Genomic DNA, 10,702 nt, shown 5'->3' with positions numbered 1-10,702 from the left:
AGAAAATAAGACAACCAACTGTAGAACTTCTGAAAAGGATGCTTGATAGTCATAATCCGCATGTACAGGCCTTTAGATCGGCTCGAGAAAGATTTGATTTAACCAATAATGTGACAGATCTGAGGTTAAGAATTCCTGTAGAAAGAACTGCTGATGCAAGGACTCATAATCTACCTACATGCAATGAGGTTGCTGGATTAATACCAGGTGAATTCAATATTGGAGTATTTAAGCGTGACATTGTTATAGAAAGTCGTTCCGGCGGTCTGCAGAGAATAAGTGAACTCCATCCAGCTTATTTGCCACTTCAATATCCATTATTGTTTCCATATGGAGAGGATGGTTATAGGTTAGGCATTGACATTGGTTTTGTAGATACGGCTGGACGAACAAGGAAAACAGTCTCGATGAGAGAATTTTATGCTTTCCGAATATTTGAGAGATATCAAGAATCTTCTACGATTGTAATGTCGGGAAAATTGTATCAGCAATTCTTGGTAGACGCGTTCACAACCATAGAGTCTAACAGACTGAAATATATTTCCATGAACCAGAACAAGCTACAGACGGAAAGAATTGATAAAATAGTTGAAGCTGTTAATCAAGGAAACGAAGATCTTGCAGAACACGGAAAAAGAATCTACATTCCTTCATCGTTTACAGGTGGAAAACGTTATATGATGCAACATTATTTAGACGCGATGGCTACTTGCAAGTACTATGGTTTTCCCGATATTTTCATAACAATTACTTGCAACCCCAAATGGCCTGAAGTTGTTCGATATCTAACAAGGCATGGTCTTAAGCAAGAAGATAGACCAGATATATGTTGTCGGGTCTTTAAGATGAAGCTAGATAGACTAATAGAGAAAGTGACCAAAGAAAAAACTTTTGGTGTTGTAAACTCTGGTATGTTTCATATTATTAACCAATCGTCTCTTTATACGTTACCCTGTTAAATCCCTAAATTTATTAATAATGGCTTTTGTTTGTGTTTGCAGCTATGTATACAATAGAATTCCAGAAGAGAGGTCTGCCTCATGCACACATGATTTTATTCTTGCATCCAGACTATAAAATGCGTACACCAGAAGACATTGGTAGATTCATAAGCGCTGAGATTCCTGATAAAGAATTGGACAAGTACTTATATGAAGTTGTTTCTGATGTTATGATTCATGGACCTTGTGGTATTCATCACAGAGGAAGTGTTTGCATGAATAATGGTACTTGCACTAAATTTTTCCCAAAACCATTCATGGAAAACACTGTAATTGACGATGTTGGTTATCCAATATACAAACGAAGGAAAAATGGGAGATTTGTGCATAAAAAAGGTTTTGATTGTGATAACAGCTTTGTTATTCCATATAACTGGGATCTGTCTATCCGTTATCGTGCTCATATTAATGTTGAATGGTGTAATCAGTCACGTTCAGTAAAATATCTTTTCAAGTACATTATCAAAGGGCCGGATTATATTAGAGCTAACATAGGAGAGGAAGACGATCAGAATGAAATAAAAAGATTCTACAACTACAGGTATGCATGTTAATTAATGTCAAATAAATTTAACCCTAATGATTAAAAATTTAATTATATTTTTTTTCTTTAATTAGATATGTCTCCGCATGTGAAGCAGCTTGGCGAATATTGGCTTTTCCGATTTGCTACCGTTCTACTCCCGTTGAAAAACTTTCGTTTCATCTTCCTGGACAGGAATTAGTAGTTTACAACGAAGATGATCCTATTGCAAATGTTATGAAGCGTTCAGCCAGAAGATCTAAACTGTTAGCCTGGATGGAGTGCAATAAAAACCATCCGGAAGGTAGAAGTCTCACTTATGCTGAATTCCCCAACATGTTTGTGTGGATTAATAGTAAAAAAAATATGGAAACCAAGATCTAAGAGAAGAAAAAGTTTTGCTGTAGGCAGAATTACCTATGTACCACCTTCTATAGGCCCGGCATATTACTTGAGAGGTTTACTTAATACAGTTCCAGGGGCCACAAGTTTTGATTTTTTAAAGACGGTAAAAGGTAAATTGTACAAAGAATTTAAAGATGCCTGCTTTGCATTGGGATTATTGGATGACGACAAAGAATATATTCTAGCTATAAAAGAGGCAAGTATGTGGTGTTTTGGGTCGTATCTAAGGAAGTTGTTTGTCATACTATTGCTTTCCAAAAGTCTTTCAGTGCCTCTCGATCTCTGGGTCGCTACAAAAGATATACTTTGCGAAGATATTGTGTATTTGCAAAGGAACCGTACGAACAACCATAGTAAGTTATATATTAATTTTAATTTATGAACATATATGCTATTATTATTCTGATCATAAATATGTCAACTAAAAATAAATGTGTAATGCAGGTCTAATGTTAAGTCAGGAACAGATAACAAACCTATGCTTAGCTGAGATTGAAATGATTATGCGGTCTAATGGAAGCTCTCTGTCAACTATTGTGAATATGCCTAAATCAGATCAATCTGTGATGGATAATAATGAGAATAGGCTTCTGATAGATGAGAGAAACTACATGTGTGATGAGCAAAGAGATGTTTTCGAGAGGTTATTACGTATGTCAACGGATGAGCAACGAAGTGTATACCTAGAAATTATTGAAGCTGTTAATTGTAATAAAGGAGGTATGTTTTTTGTTCATGGATTTGGTGGTACTGGAAAGACATTCTTGTGGAGTATTCTTGGCGCTGATATTCGATCTAGGGATGATATTGTTCTTAACGTTGCATCGAGTGGTATAGCTGCTTTACTTATGGAAGGTGGAAGGACAGCTCATTCTAGATTTTGTATACCCATCCATGTGGATGAATTTACAATATGTTCGATAGATGGTAAATCACATCTTGCCGAGTTGATTAGAGAAACAAAACTCATTATATGGGATGAGGCTCCAATGATGAACAAATTTTGTTTCGAAACCTTGGATAGAAGTATGCGAGATATTATGAAGTGTGATCGGGTTTTTGGAGGCAAGGTTTTTGTTTTAGGGGGTGATTTTAGACAAATTCTACCGGTTGTGCCAGAGGCTGGTAGAGTTGGACAGTTTTAGCCTCTATAAACTCATTGTTGCTTTGGGATAGTTGTAAAGTACTTCGACTTACACAAAACATGAGGCTTCGCAAGGCGAAAAGTATACAGGAAGAAGATGCTCTCTCTACGTTTTCAAAATGGTTACTTGATATTAGCAAGATCAACGAGCCTAACAGTGGTGAGGTCGAAATAGAAATACCCGAGGATTTATTAATTTCTGCATGTGACAATCCTATACAAGCAATTTTTAAACAGATATACCGTACATCATTTGCAACAAGGACCGATGCTAAATTCTTTTGCGAAAGAGCTATTCTTAGTCTAAGGAATGATGACGTCGACAAAATCAATCAATATATGCTCTCTCAACTTCCAGGTATATTAAGATGCATTTTTCTTTTTTTGGCAAACAAAATTCAATTTAAACGGTTTTTTATTTTGGTTTTTTTATATACAAGGGAAGAGAGACAGTATTTGAGTTCAGACAGCATCGAGACTTCCGATACAAGTGCATACGACGATATGATTTATACTCAGGAATTCTTAACCATTATTCACGTTTCTGGATTACCTAACCATGTTTTGACGCTGAAAAAGGGAGCACCTATCATGTTGCTTAGGAATATTCAAATCTAATGGTTTTAGGTGGAATTTGAAATTTTTTATAATAAATTATATCAAATTACCGAAAATCATCAAAATCATTTAAAATCTCATGAATACTCAGATCACTTGAAATATTAGTTTGAATATACCCCCTTAATAACTAATATTCTACTAAAATTCATGCCATAATGGTACTATCTTGGTGCACGGTCGGATTTGTGTGCCCAGGGATGAGGAGTTGAGGCAGGAGATCCTGAGAGAGGCTCATGGGAGCAAGTTTTCTATTCATCCAGGAGCGACTAAGATGTACCGTGATCTCAAGAGGTACTATCATTGGGTCGGGATGAAGAAGGATGTAGCTATTTGGGTCGCGAGGTGCGATGTGTGCCAGCTAGTGAAGGCTGAGCATCAGGTTCCAAGAGGGTTACTGAAGAGTCTTCCCATTCCAGAGTGGAAGTGGGATATGATTACTATGGACTTCGTGGTAGGTTTGCCAGTGTCCAGGGCGTTTGATGCTATTTGGGTCATTGTGGACCGGTTGACTAAGTCGGCACATTTTCTGGCCATTAAGAAGACTGATGGAGCAGCAGTCTCGGCTAAGAAGTATGTGAAGGAGATAGTCAGGCTGCATGGGGTGCCAGCGAGCATTGTGTCTGATAGGGATTCTAAGTTCACTTCGGTGTTCTGGAGAACGTTTCAGGCAGAGATGGGCACTAAGGTGCATATGAGTACAGCTTATCATCCCCAGAGAGATGGACAGACAGAGAGGATGATCCAGACACTGGAGGATTTGCTGAGGATGTGTGTGTTGGATTGAGGAGGCCATTGGGCAGATCATTTAAGCTTGGTAGAGTTTGCTTACAACAATAGTTACTCAGGCGAGTATTAAGATGGCTCATTATGAGGCTTTGTATGGGAGGCCGTGTCGTACACCGTTATGCTGGACTCAGGTGGGGGAGAGGAGCATTTACGGGGCAGATTTTGTTAAGGAGACCTCAGACAAGATTCGGGTTCTCAAGCTGAACATGAAGGAAGCTCAAGATCGGCAGAGGAGTTATGCCGATAGGAGGAGGAGAGATCTTGAGTTTCAGGTAGGAGACAGAGTGTACCTCAAGATGGCCATGTTGTAGGGTCCGGACAGGTCATTGACTGAGACTAAGTTGAGTCCGAGGTATATTGGTCCATTCAGAGTGATAGAGCGGGTTGGACCAGTAGCATATAGACTGGAGTTACCTGAGGTTATGCGTGCTTTCCACAAGGTTTTCCATGAGTCTATGTTGCGGAAGTGTCTCCGTAAAATTATGTTGTGAAATGCTATCCAGAAGGTTATGCGTGCTTTCCATAAGGTTTTCCATGTATGTATGTTGCGGAAGGGTTTTTCTTGATTAAGGTTTACCCCTTAATACACCATTTACATTTTTTTTTTATCTATGGTTTTTGCATATTACACTCTTATTTTTTCTTCTCTTTAGCTTTATAATAATTTTTGGGAATTTAGGCTGCATAATCAAGAAAACTGGAAAAATTACAAGAATGACCAGGACAAAAATTGGATTTTTCATATGTTCTTGTGATCGTTGTGACAGTACTCTCGATGCTCTCTTCTTCTAAATCTTTCTATAACTTGTGTAACACTCAATCTTTGTGAGAAGCATAGTGAAATTGCTGACAGGCTGGATGACTTGAAACTGGAAAGCCTATCTTACCTTGACAGAGACATTTAAAAAAATTAACTCTTTACTAATGCTTACAACGAAAATTAGTGTATGATAATTTGATCTGAACTGATTGTTTGAAATCTGGAACGTTAGTCTTAAAAGGTATTTTAAACACTTAGTAATGTCAAATATTATAAATGAAACATTTAGTAATGTCATATATTATAAATGAAAAGAAACACATAGCTATGTCAAATATTATACATGAAAAATAAATACTTAGCAATGTCAAATACTATATATGAAAAGAAAAAAGAGGATAACAAAGAAACAAAGCAAGGACTGAGGGAGAAATCATGGGGAGGCGTCTGAGGGTCTTTGTTGCAAGATTGAACACAGGAAAATGACAACGCAAGAGAAACTCTTAAGAACACCAAATCAAGCTGAGGGGAGAAACCACTGCGCATCCTTGAGTTTTAAGGTGGAGCCACTGAGGAAGCGTTTGATGGTCCTTGTTGCAATATTGTACACATATATGTCGAGGCATGGAATATTACATGACGGGTGACCGAAACGGTCATTACGGGTGAAGTAGATGGAGTTTGGCTCAATACCAAGGGTAGGGTCAGCAGGCACGGTGATACCCAAATCGAAAAAAAGGGCCTCATCACCTAGAGATTCCACCTCAACAAGGCTCCGGTCTAGCCCCTTAGGATCACTCTTGAAGACGTGGAAGATCCTAGAGCTTTCACAGACAGGCTCGTAAGCCCTGGTATAGACCAACAAAACGTCTCCTGATGTTGTAACAGCAATGCTATCGCCAGATGAGATAAGCTTTTCTACTCCCGTTATTCCCAAATCACCACTAGGCCTACTTGGCTTCCACATTTGAAAGCTAGGGAGCGCATACACATCCTTGAAACCACCTTGTCCAGACAAATCCAGTAGTCGAATGTAGCAACGGTGCGACAGGTAGTAAAGACAATAACCTTTGAGCACCACATCTTGTAGGCCTCGGAACTCCCTGGAACATGGACCCTGTTCCGTATTGGAATATCGCTGTAATGGAAATCCCCATTCCTGCAAAAGCCTAAAAACTGGGCTTCCTGAAATTGCCACACAACAACATAGTCGACTCCATTCTTCTTCTTGTCGTCTACCCACAAAAGACCTCTCAGATATTTGGTAGTTATAGGACACGAAGCAGCAGGCATATAAGGTTTAATTAAATCAACGGTGAATTCATTATCTCCTACTCGCTCAACCTTATAAAGGCCACGCTTGATTGACTCTAGAGCCGGAAGATGGATCCTCTCCTCGCTAAACATATCTACGATATAGAGATCCGATCGAGATTCATCTAACACCAGGAACCACTTACCCGAGTTTGCTAGGAATCGACACCCTGAAAAGTCACTCTTCGTCTCGTAAACCTTGTCTTCGTCAGGGTTGTACAGACGACAACCGCCCTCTTCTGGAGACAGCAACAGCAATGGAGGAGAACCGCCTTTTGGATCCCGAACCATAGTCGGACGCGAGGCCTTAGCACACTCATTATATTTAGGACTCCCGCTTCGTTTTGAATTACCAACTCCGTCTGCTGGTCGATCTACTCCCTCCTCCATTATCAGAACGGGGGTGATCACGTCGGGACCTGCTGCTGAGATGGAAGCATCAAAGTTACGCAAATGTTTTTATCTCTCTATGTATATTACACAGTTAGGGATTTCTTGAGGGCTACCAAGCCCAATATAACATTATCATGGACTTGTAAACTATTATGGTTTTGCTTTTATTTTCCCCGACCGTTATTTCATTATCATGGACCTGTAAACTATTAGGGCACTTCCATTGCACATATTTTGGAGTGTCTCTAGATTTAAAATAGAATTTAAAAAAATGAAAACTAAAAGTTTATTGTGTAAACAAAAAGAACTCGTGTCTCAGGTATCTCTGCCGAGACATTGTCATACCTTTAGAGACACCTTATCTGTCACAATTTCATTGGTTTGTGTTGATAATTTTATTTTTTGATTTTTTGATTGTTTCCTTCCTCCTCTTTGCAAACGCTCATAGAAGACACTCGTATGAAGGATGACTAATGGAAAAGAAAAACTAATAAATAGCCAATGAAGATGTTTACATTAAACTAATGTTAATTTTAATATTATTTAAAGTTTATGATACATATCACAGTATTACCAATGAGAATGCTCTTATCGTAATGAAGAGGAGAATATGTTGCATCTTTTCATACATTTTTGTAAAATATTTCTATTTTATTTGGCAATAAAGAGGAGAATGTTTTAGTAGTTGTTGATGTGTTGCCTAGCTTATGTTAGGTAGCTAGAGATGTCTAGGTTGTTGGTTATTTGGTTAATGTTGTTTACTTGAATTGTTGGTCAGGATTTGTAGACATCTTCGATATTGATTATTTATTCTATTGAGGTATTGTTGATAATTGTTGGTTTAATCTATGGTATTTTTCTCTATTTGATTTGAATGTTGTTAAGGTTGATAGTGAAGATTGGATCACTAGCTAAGAAGGTATTTAAAGGAAAATGGGACGTGTCGTTTCAGGTATTATCATATTTAAAATTATTAACAATATAGTTTAGCAGTTTCCTTTGTTAAATTATTCATCATTAAAAATATTTTAATATCTAACTTATCATATTAGTTTATTAATTATCATTATATTTAACATCTCATCTTTATATGATTTTATTTTTTTGAAACAAATAAATTTGAATATTATTTATTACAATTGAAAAATAGTTTTATTTCAGAATATACCATAAGTTGAATTTTTAAAAATGAATATAAATTGTTCAGTCTATAAAATATTCAAGATTTAGTAATATTATTCTTAAAAAAAAATTCTATTTAACTAAAATTTTGACTATGTATGGGACAAAATTTGAATATTTAAATCCAATTTCATACATTTATTTTATTGAATTGTATAATATACTATAATAAAATTTAAATAATTCAATTTGAAATATTTAAAAATGTTGGAACTTGATATTTTTAAGAATATCATAAATATTTATTAGATCAAAAAGTTACAAATTAAAATGACTATAATTTGATTTTTTATAGCACAAATCAATAATATATCACTATAATGTAAAAGAATTTCAAGAAACTAGGTATATTAAAAAAAAATTATAACATATATTAAATTACTCATAATATAATAATTCACTTTTTAAAAACCAAATTTATAAAATTACGTCTTAACTTGCATATCAAAAATAATATTTTCAAATTTAATATCATTATTAAAATTATTTTTTAAAAACGAAATTTAAAAAAAATATTTTCAAAATTTAAGTCTAACTTGCATATCAAATTTAAAGATATTCTAATTAACGCTAATGAATATAAAAATTACTATAATGCTGAAAAAAAAATTACTATAATAAAAAGATTACGATTTAGAACAAGTGCTGACAAAAGGAAAATATAAATATACGGTAAATGCCAATCGTAGCAATTAATATTGTGATTTGGCGAATTATTAAAAGAGATTTGTTAACAGAGTCATTTTTTTTGCTTTGTTTTTTCTTCTTTCAACCGAGATCTTTTTATTTCTTCTCTTCAAGCTTTTTCTTCATCAAGTCTATCTTCTCTTTTGTTTCTTACGTCTCATATATATTATATTCTATGAGTCGCTCATCAATGCAATTGCCCACAAGAGCCACCAATTCCTCTTTATCAACACTCTTTACCAACTCTTGCAAGTTAAACCTGTTGGAACTGAATTTTTCAGAAATAAGTTTCAGAAAATTGCAGGTTTTGGGACAGTGACTTTCCGGCGATTTTCCGGCCAAATTCCGGCCAAATGGGTGCTCGGAACTGTCGGATCGATTGTGAAATGGAATGCTGGTAACGAGTACTACAAGATGGTATACTCATACGTCCAAAACGGAGTTGATTTGAATGCAAAATAAGAGTGTGAAGTGTTGGGATGTTTGAGAAAAAGTCTCACATCAGAAACGGGCCGTGGCCTATTGGACTTTTGGGCTCTTGAGCTCTTGAGACTGCTGTAGACTCATTTAATTTTTTGGAAAGACTTGGTGTGGACTCCAAGCAAACTTGGGCAATACTCCGAGAATATTCAGTGAATATTTTCTTGAGACCTCCCTCCTTCCACTATATATAGAGGCACAACCTCTCATTATTTCTCACACTCAAAAACACAAAGACTCCTTCCTATGAAGATCTCTCTCTCCCTCTCCCTTGCTTAGTCCAAGTAAGTTCTTAGTTTAGTAGTCTCGAGAGTATAACGTAGAGCTGTTCGCTTGAGTTCTATTACTGGTGTGCTACTGTAATAGTTCGTGATCGGTTGTATCCTGGGACTCATAAATCGTGATTTTCCAAAAGCACTTACGGCCGATTTATTGAATTAAGGAAAGAGATATCATATCTTGCCTACGTGATTTATTTTATGCTTTATATTATGTTGTTGTAATTCGTTTCTGATTTCGTTAATTTAAATATAATTCGCATCTTTTCTTAGTTCGATTTTTGCGCTCCTAACAGTCTTAATTCAATAAATCATCTTTCTGCTTATCGCTTTAAACGGATTGAGAATTTTTCGAATTTTTTTTTTAAAAAACTATTTCAAAATCTTTTGTAAACTGTTTCTGCTTTCATCTTCCGGTGCTTACGCGGAAAGTTTTTGAAGAACGCTTTTACTTTAATTTTTTCTTCTCTACTCTCTGGTTTCCACGAACACTCTTAGTTGAGTGAGTTTGTGAAACAAGTTTCTGCGAACGCTTGTTAAGCGAGTTTGCAAAACTAGTTCAGTGTAATTTAATTACTTGAATTGTTTGATTAATATATTAATTAGATCTGTTTATTGTGAAACAGAAAAATGTCTAGAGACAACACCAACAACGTTGACGGTGCTAGGGTTCCTGCAACCCCTGTTGAAACTCCTGCGGAGTTGGCTTTACTCCTTACTAAAGAACTTGAAAACACGAAGCTTACCGATTCGAGTATGGAAAACGTGCGCCAAAATTTGTTCGGTAATGGATCAAACCACATGGGGATACCACCTTCGGCTTCCCAAGGGATGATGCCAGATAAGTTCGATGGCAAAGCTGGGTTCAAAACGTGGCAAAACAATATACGCTACTACTTGGCCAGCATGAACATGGAAAGGTACCTCACAGAGGATTCACCAACGCTTCCACAAGGTGACACTAATGTGTATGTGGTTGGAAGTATGGATAGTTGGGCTCAAGGAGACTATTGTTGCAAAGGTCAGATTCTGAACCGTTTGGTCAGTGATCTGTATGACCTCTACAGTATGTACAAGACTTCAAAAGCATTGTGGCTAGCTTTGGAGACCAAGTACAAGACTGATGAG

At 36.4% G+C, this 10,702-nt stretch overlaps 1 pseudogene; it reads right to left on the bottom strand.

Moving 5' to 3' along the window:
• On the bottom strand, positions 5,661-6,944 carry LOC104741686 (annotated as a pseudogene).

The sequence above is a fragment of the Camelina sativa genome, chromosome 14 (genome assembly GCF_000633955.1).
Source record: "Camelina sativa cultivar DH55 chromosome 14, Cs, whole genome shotgun sequence".
Lineage (NCBI taxonomy): Eukaryota > Viridiplantae > Streptophyta > Magnoliopsida > Brassicales > Brassicaceae > Camelina > Camelina sativa.
This window is presented reverse-complemented; position numbering and strand designations above follow the sequence as displayed.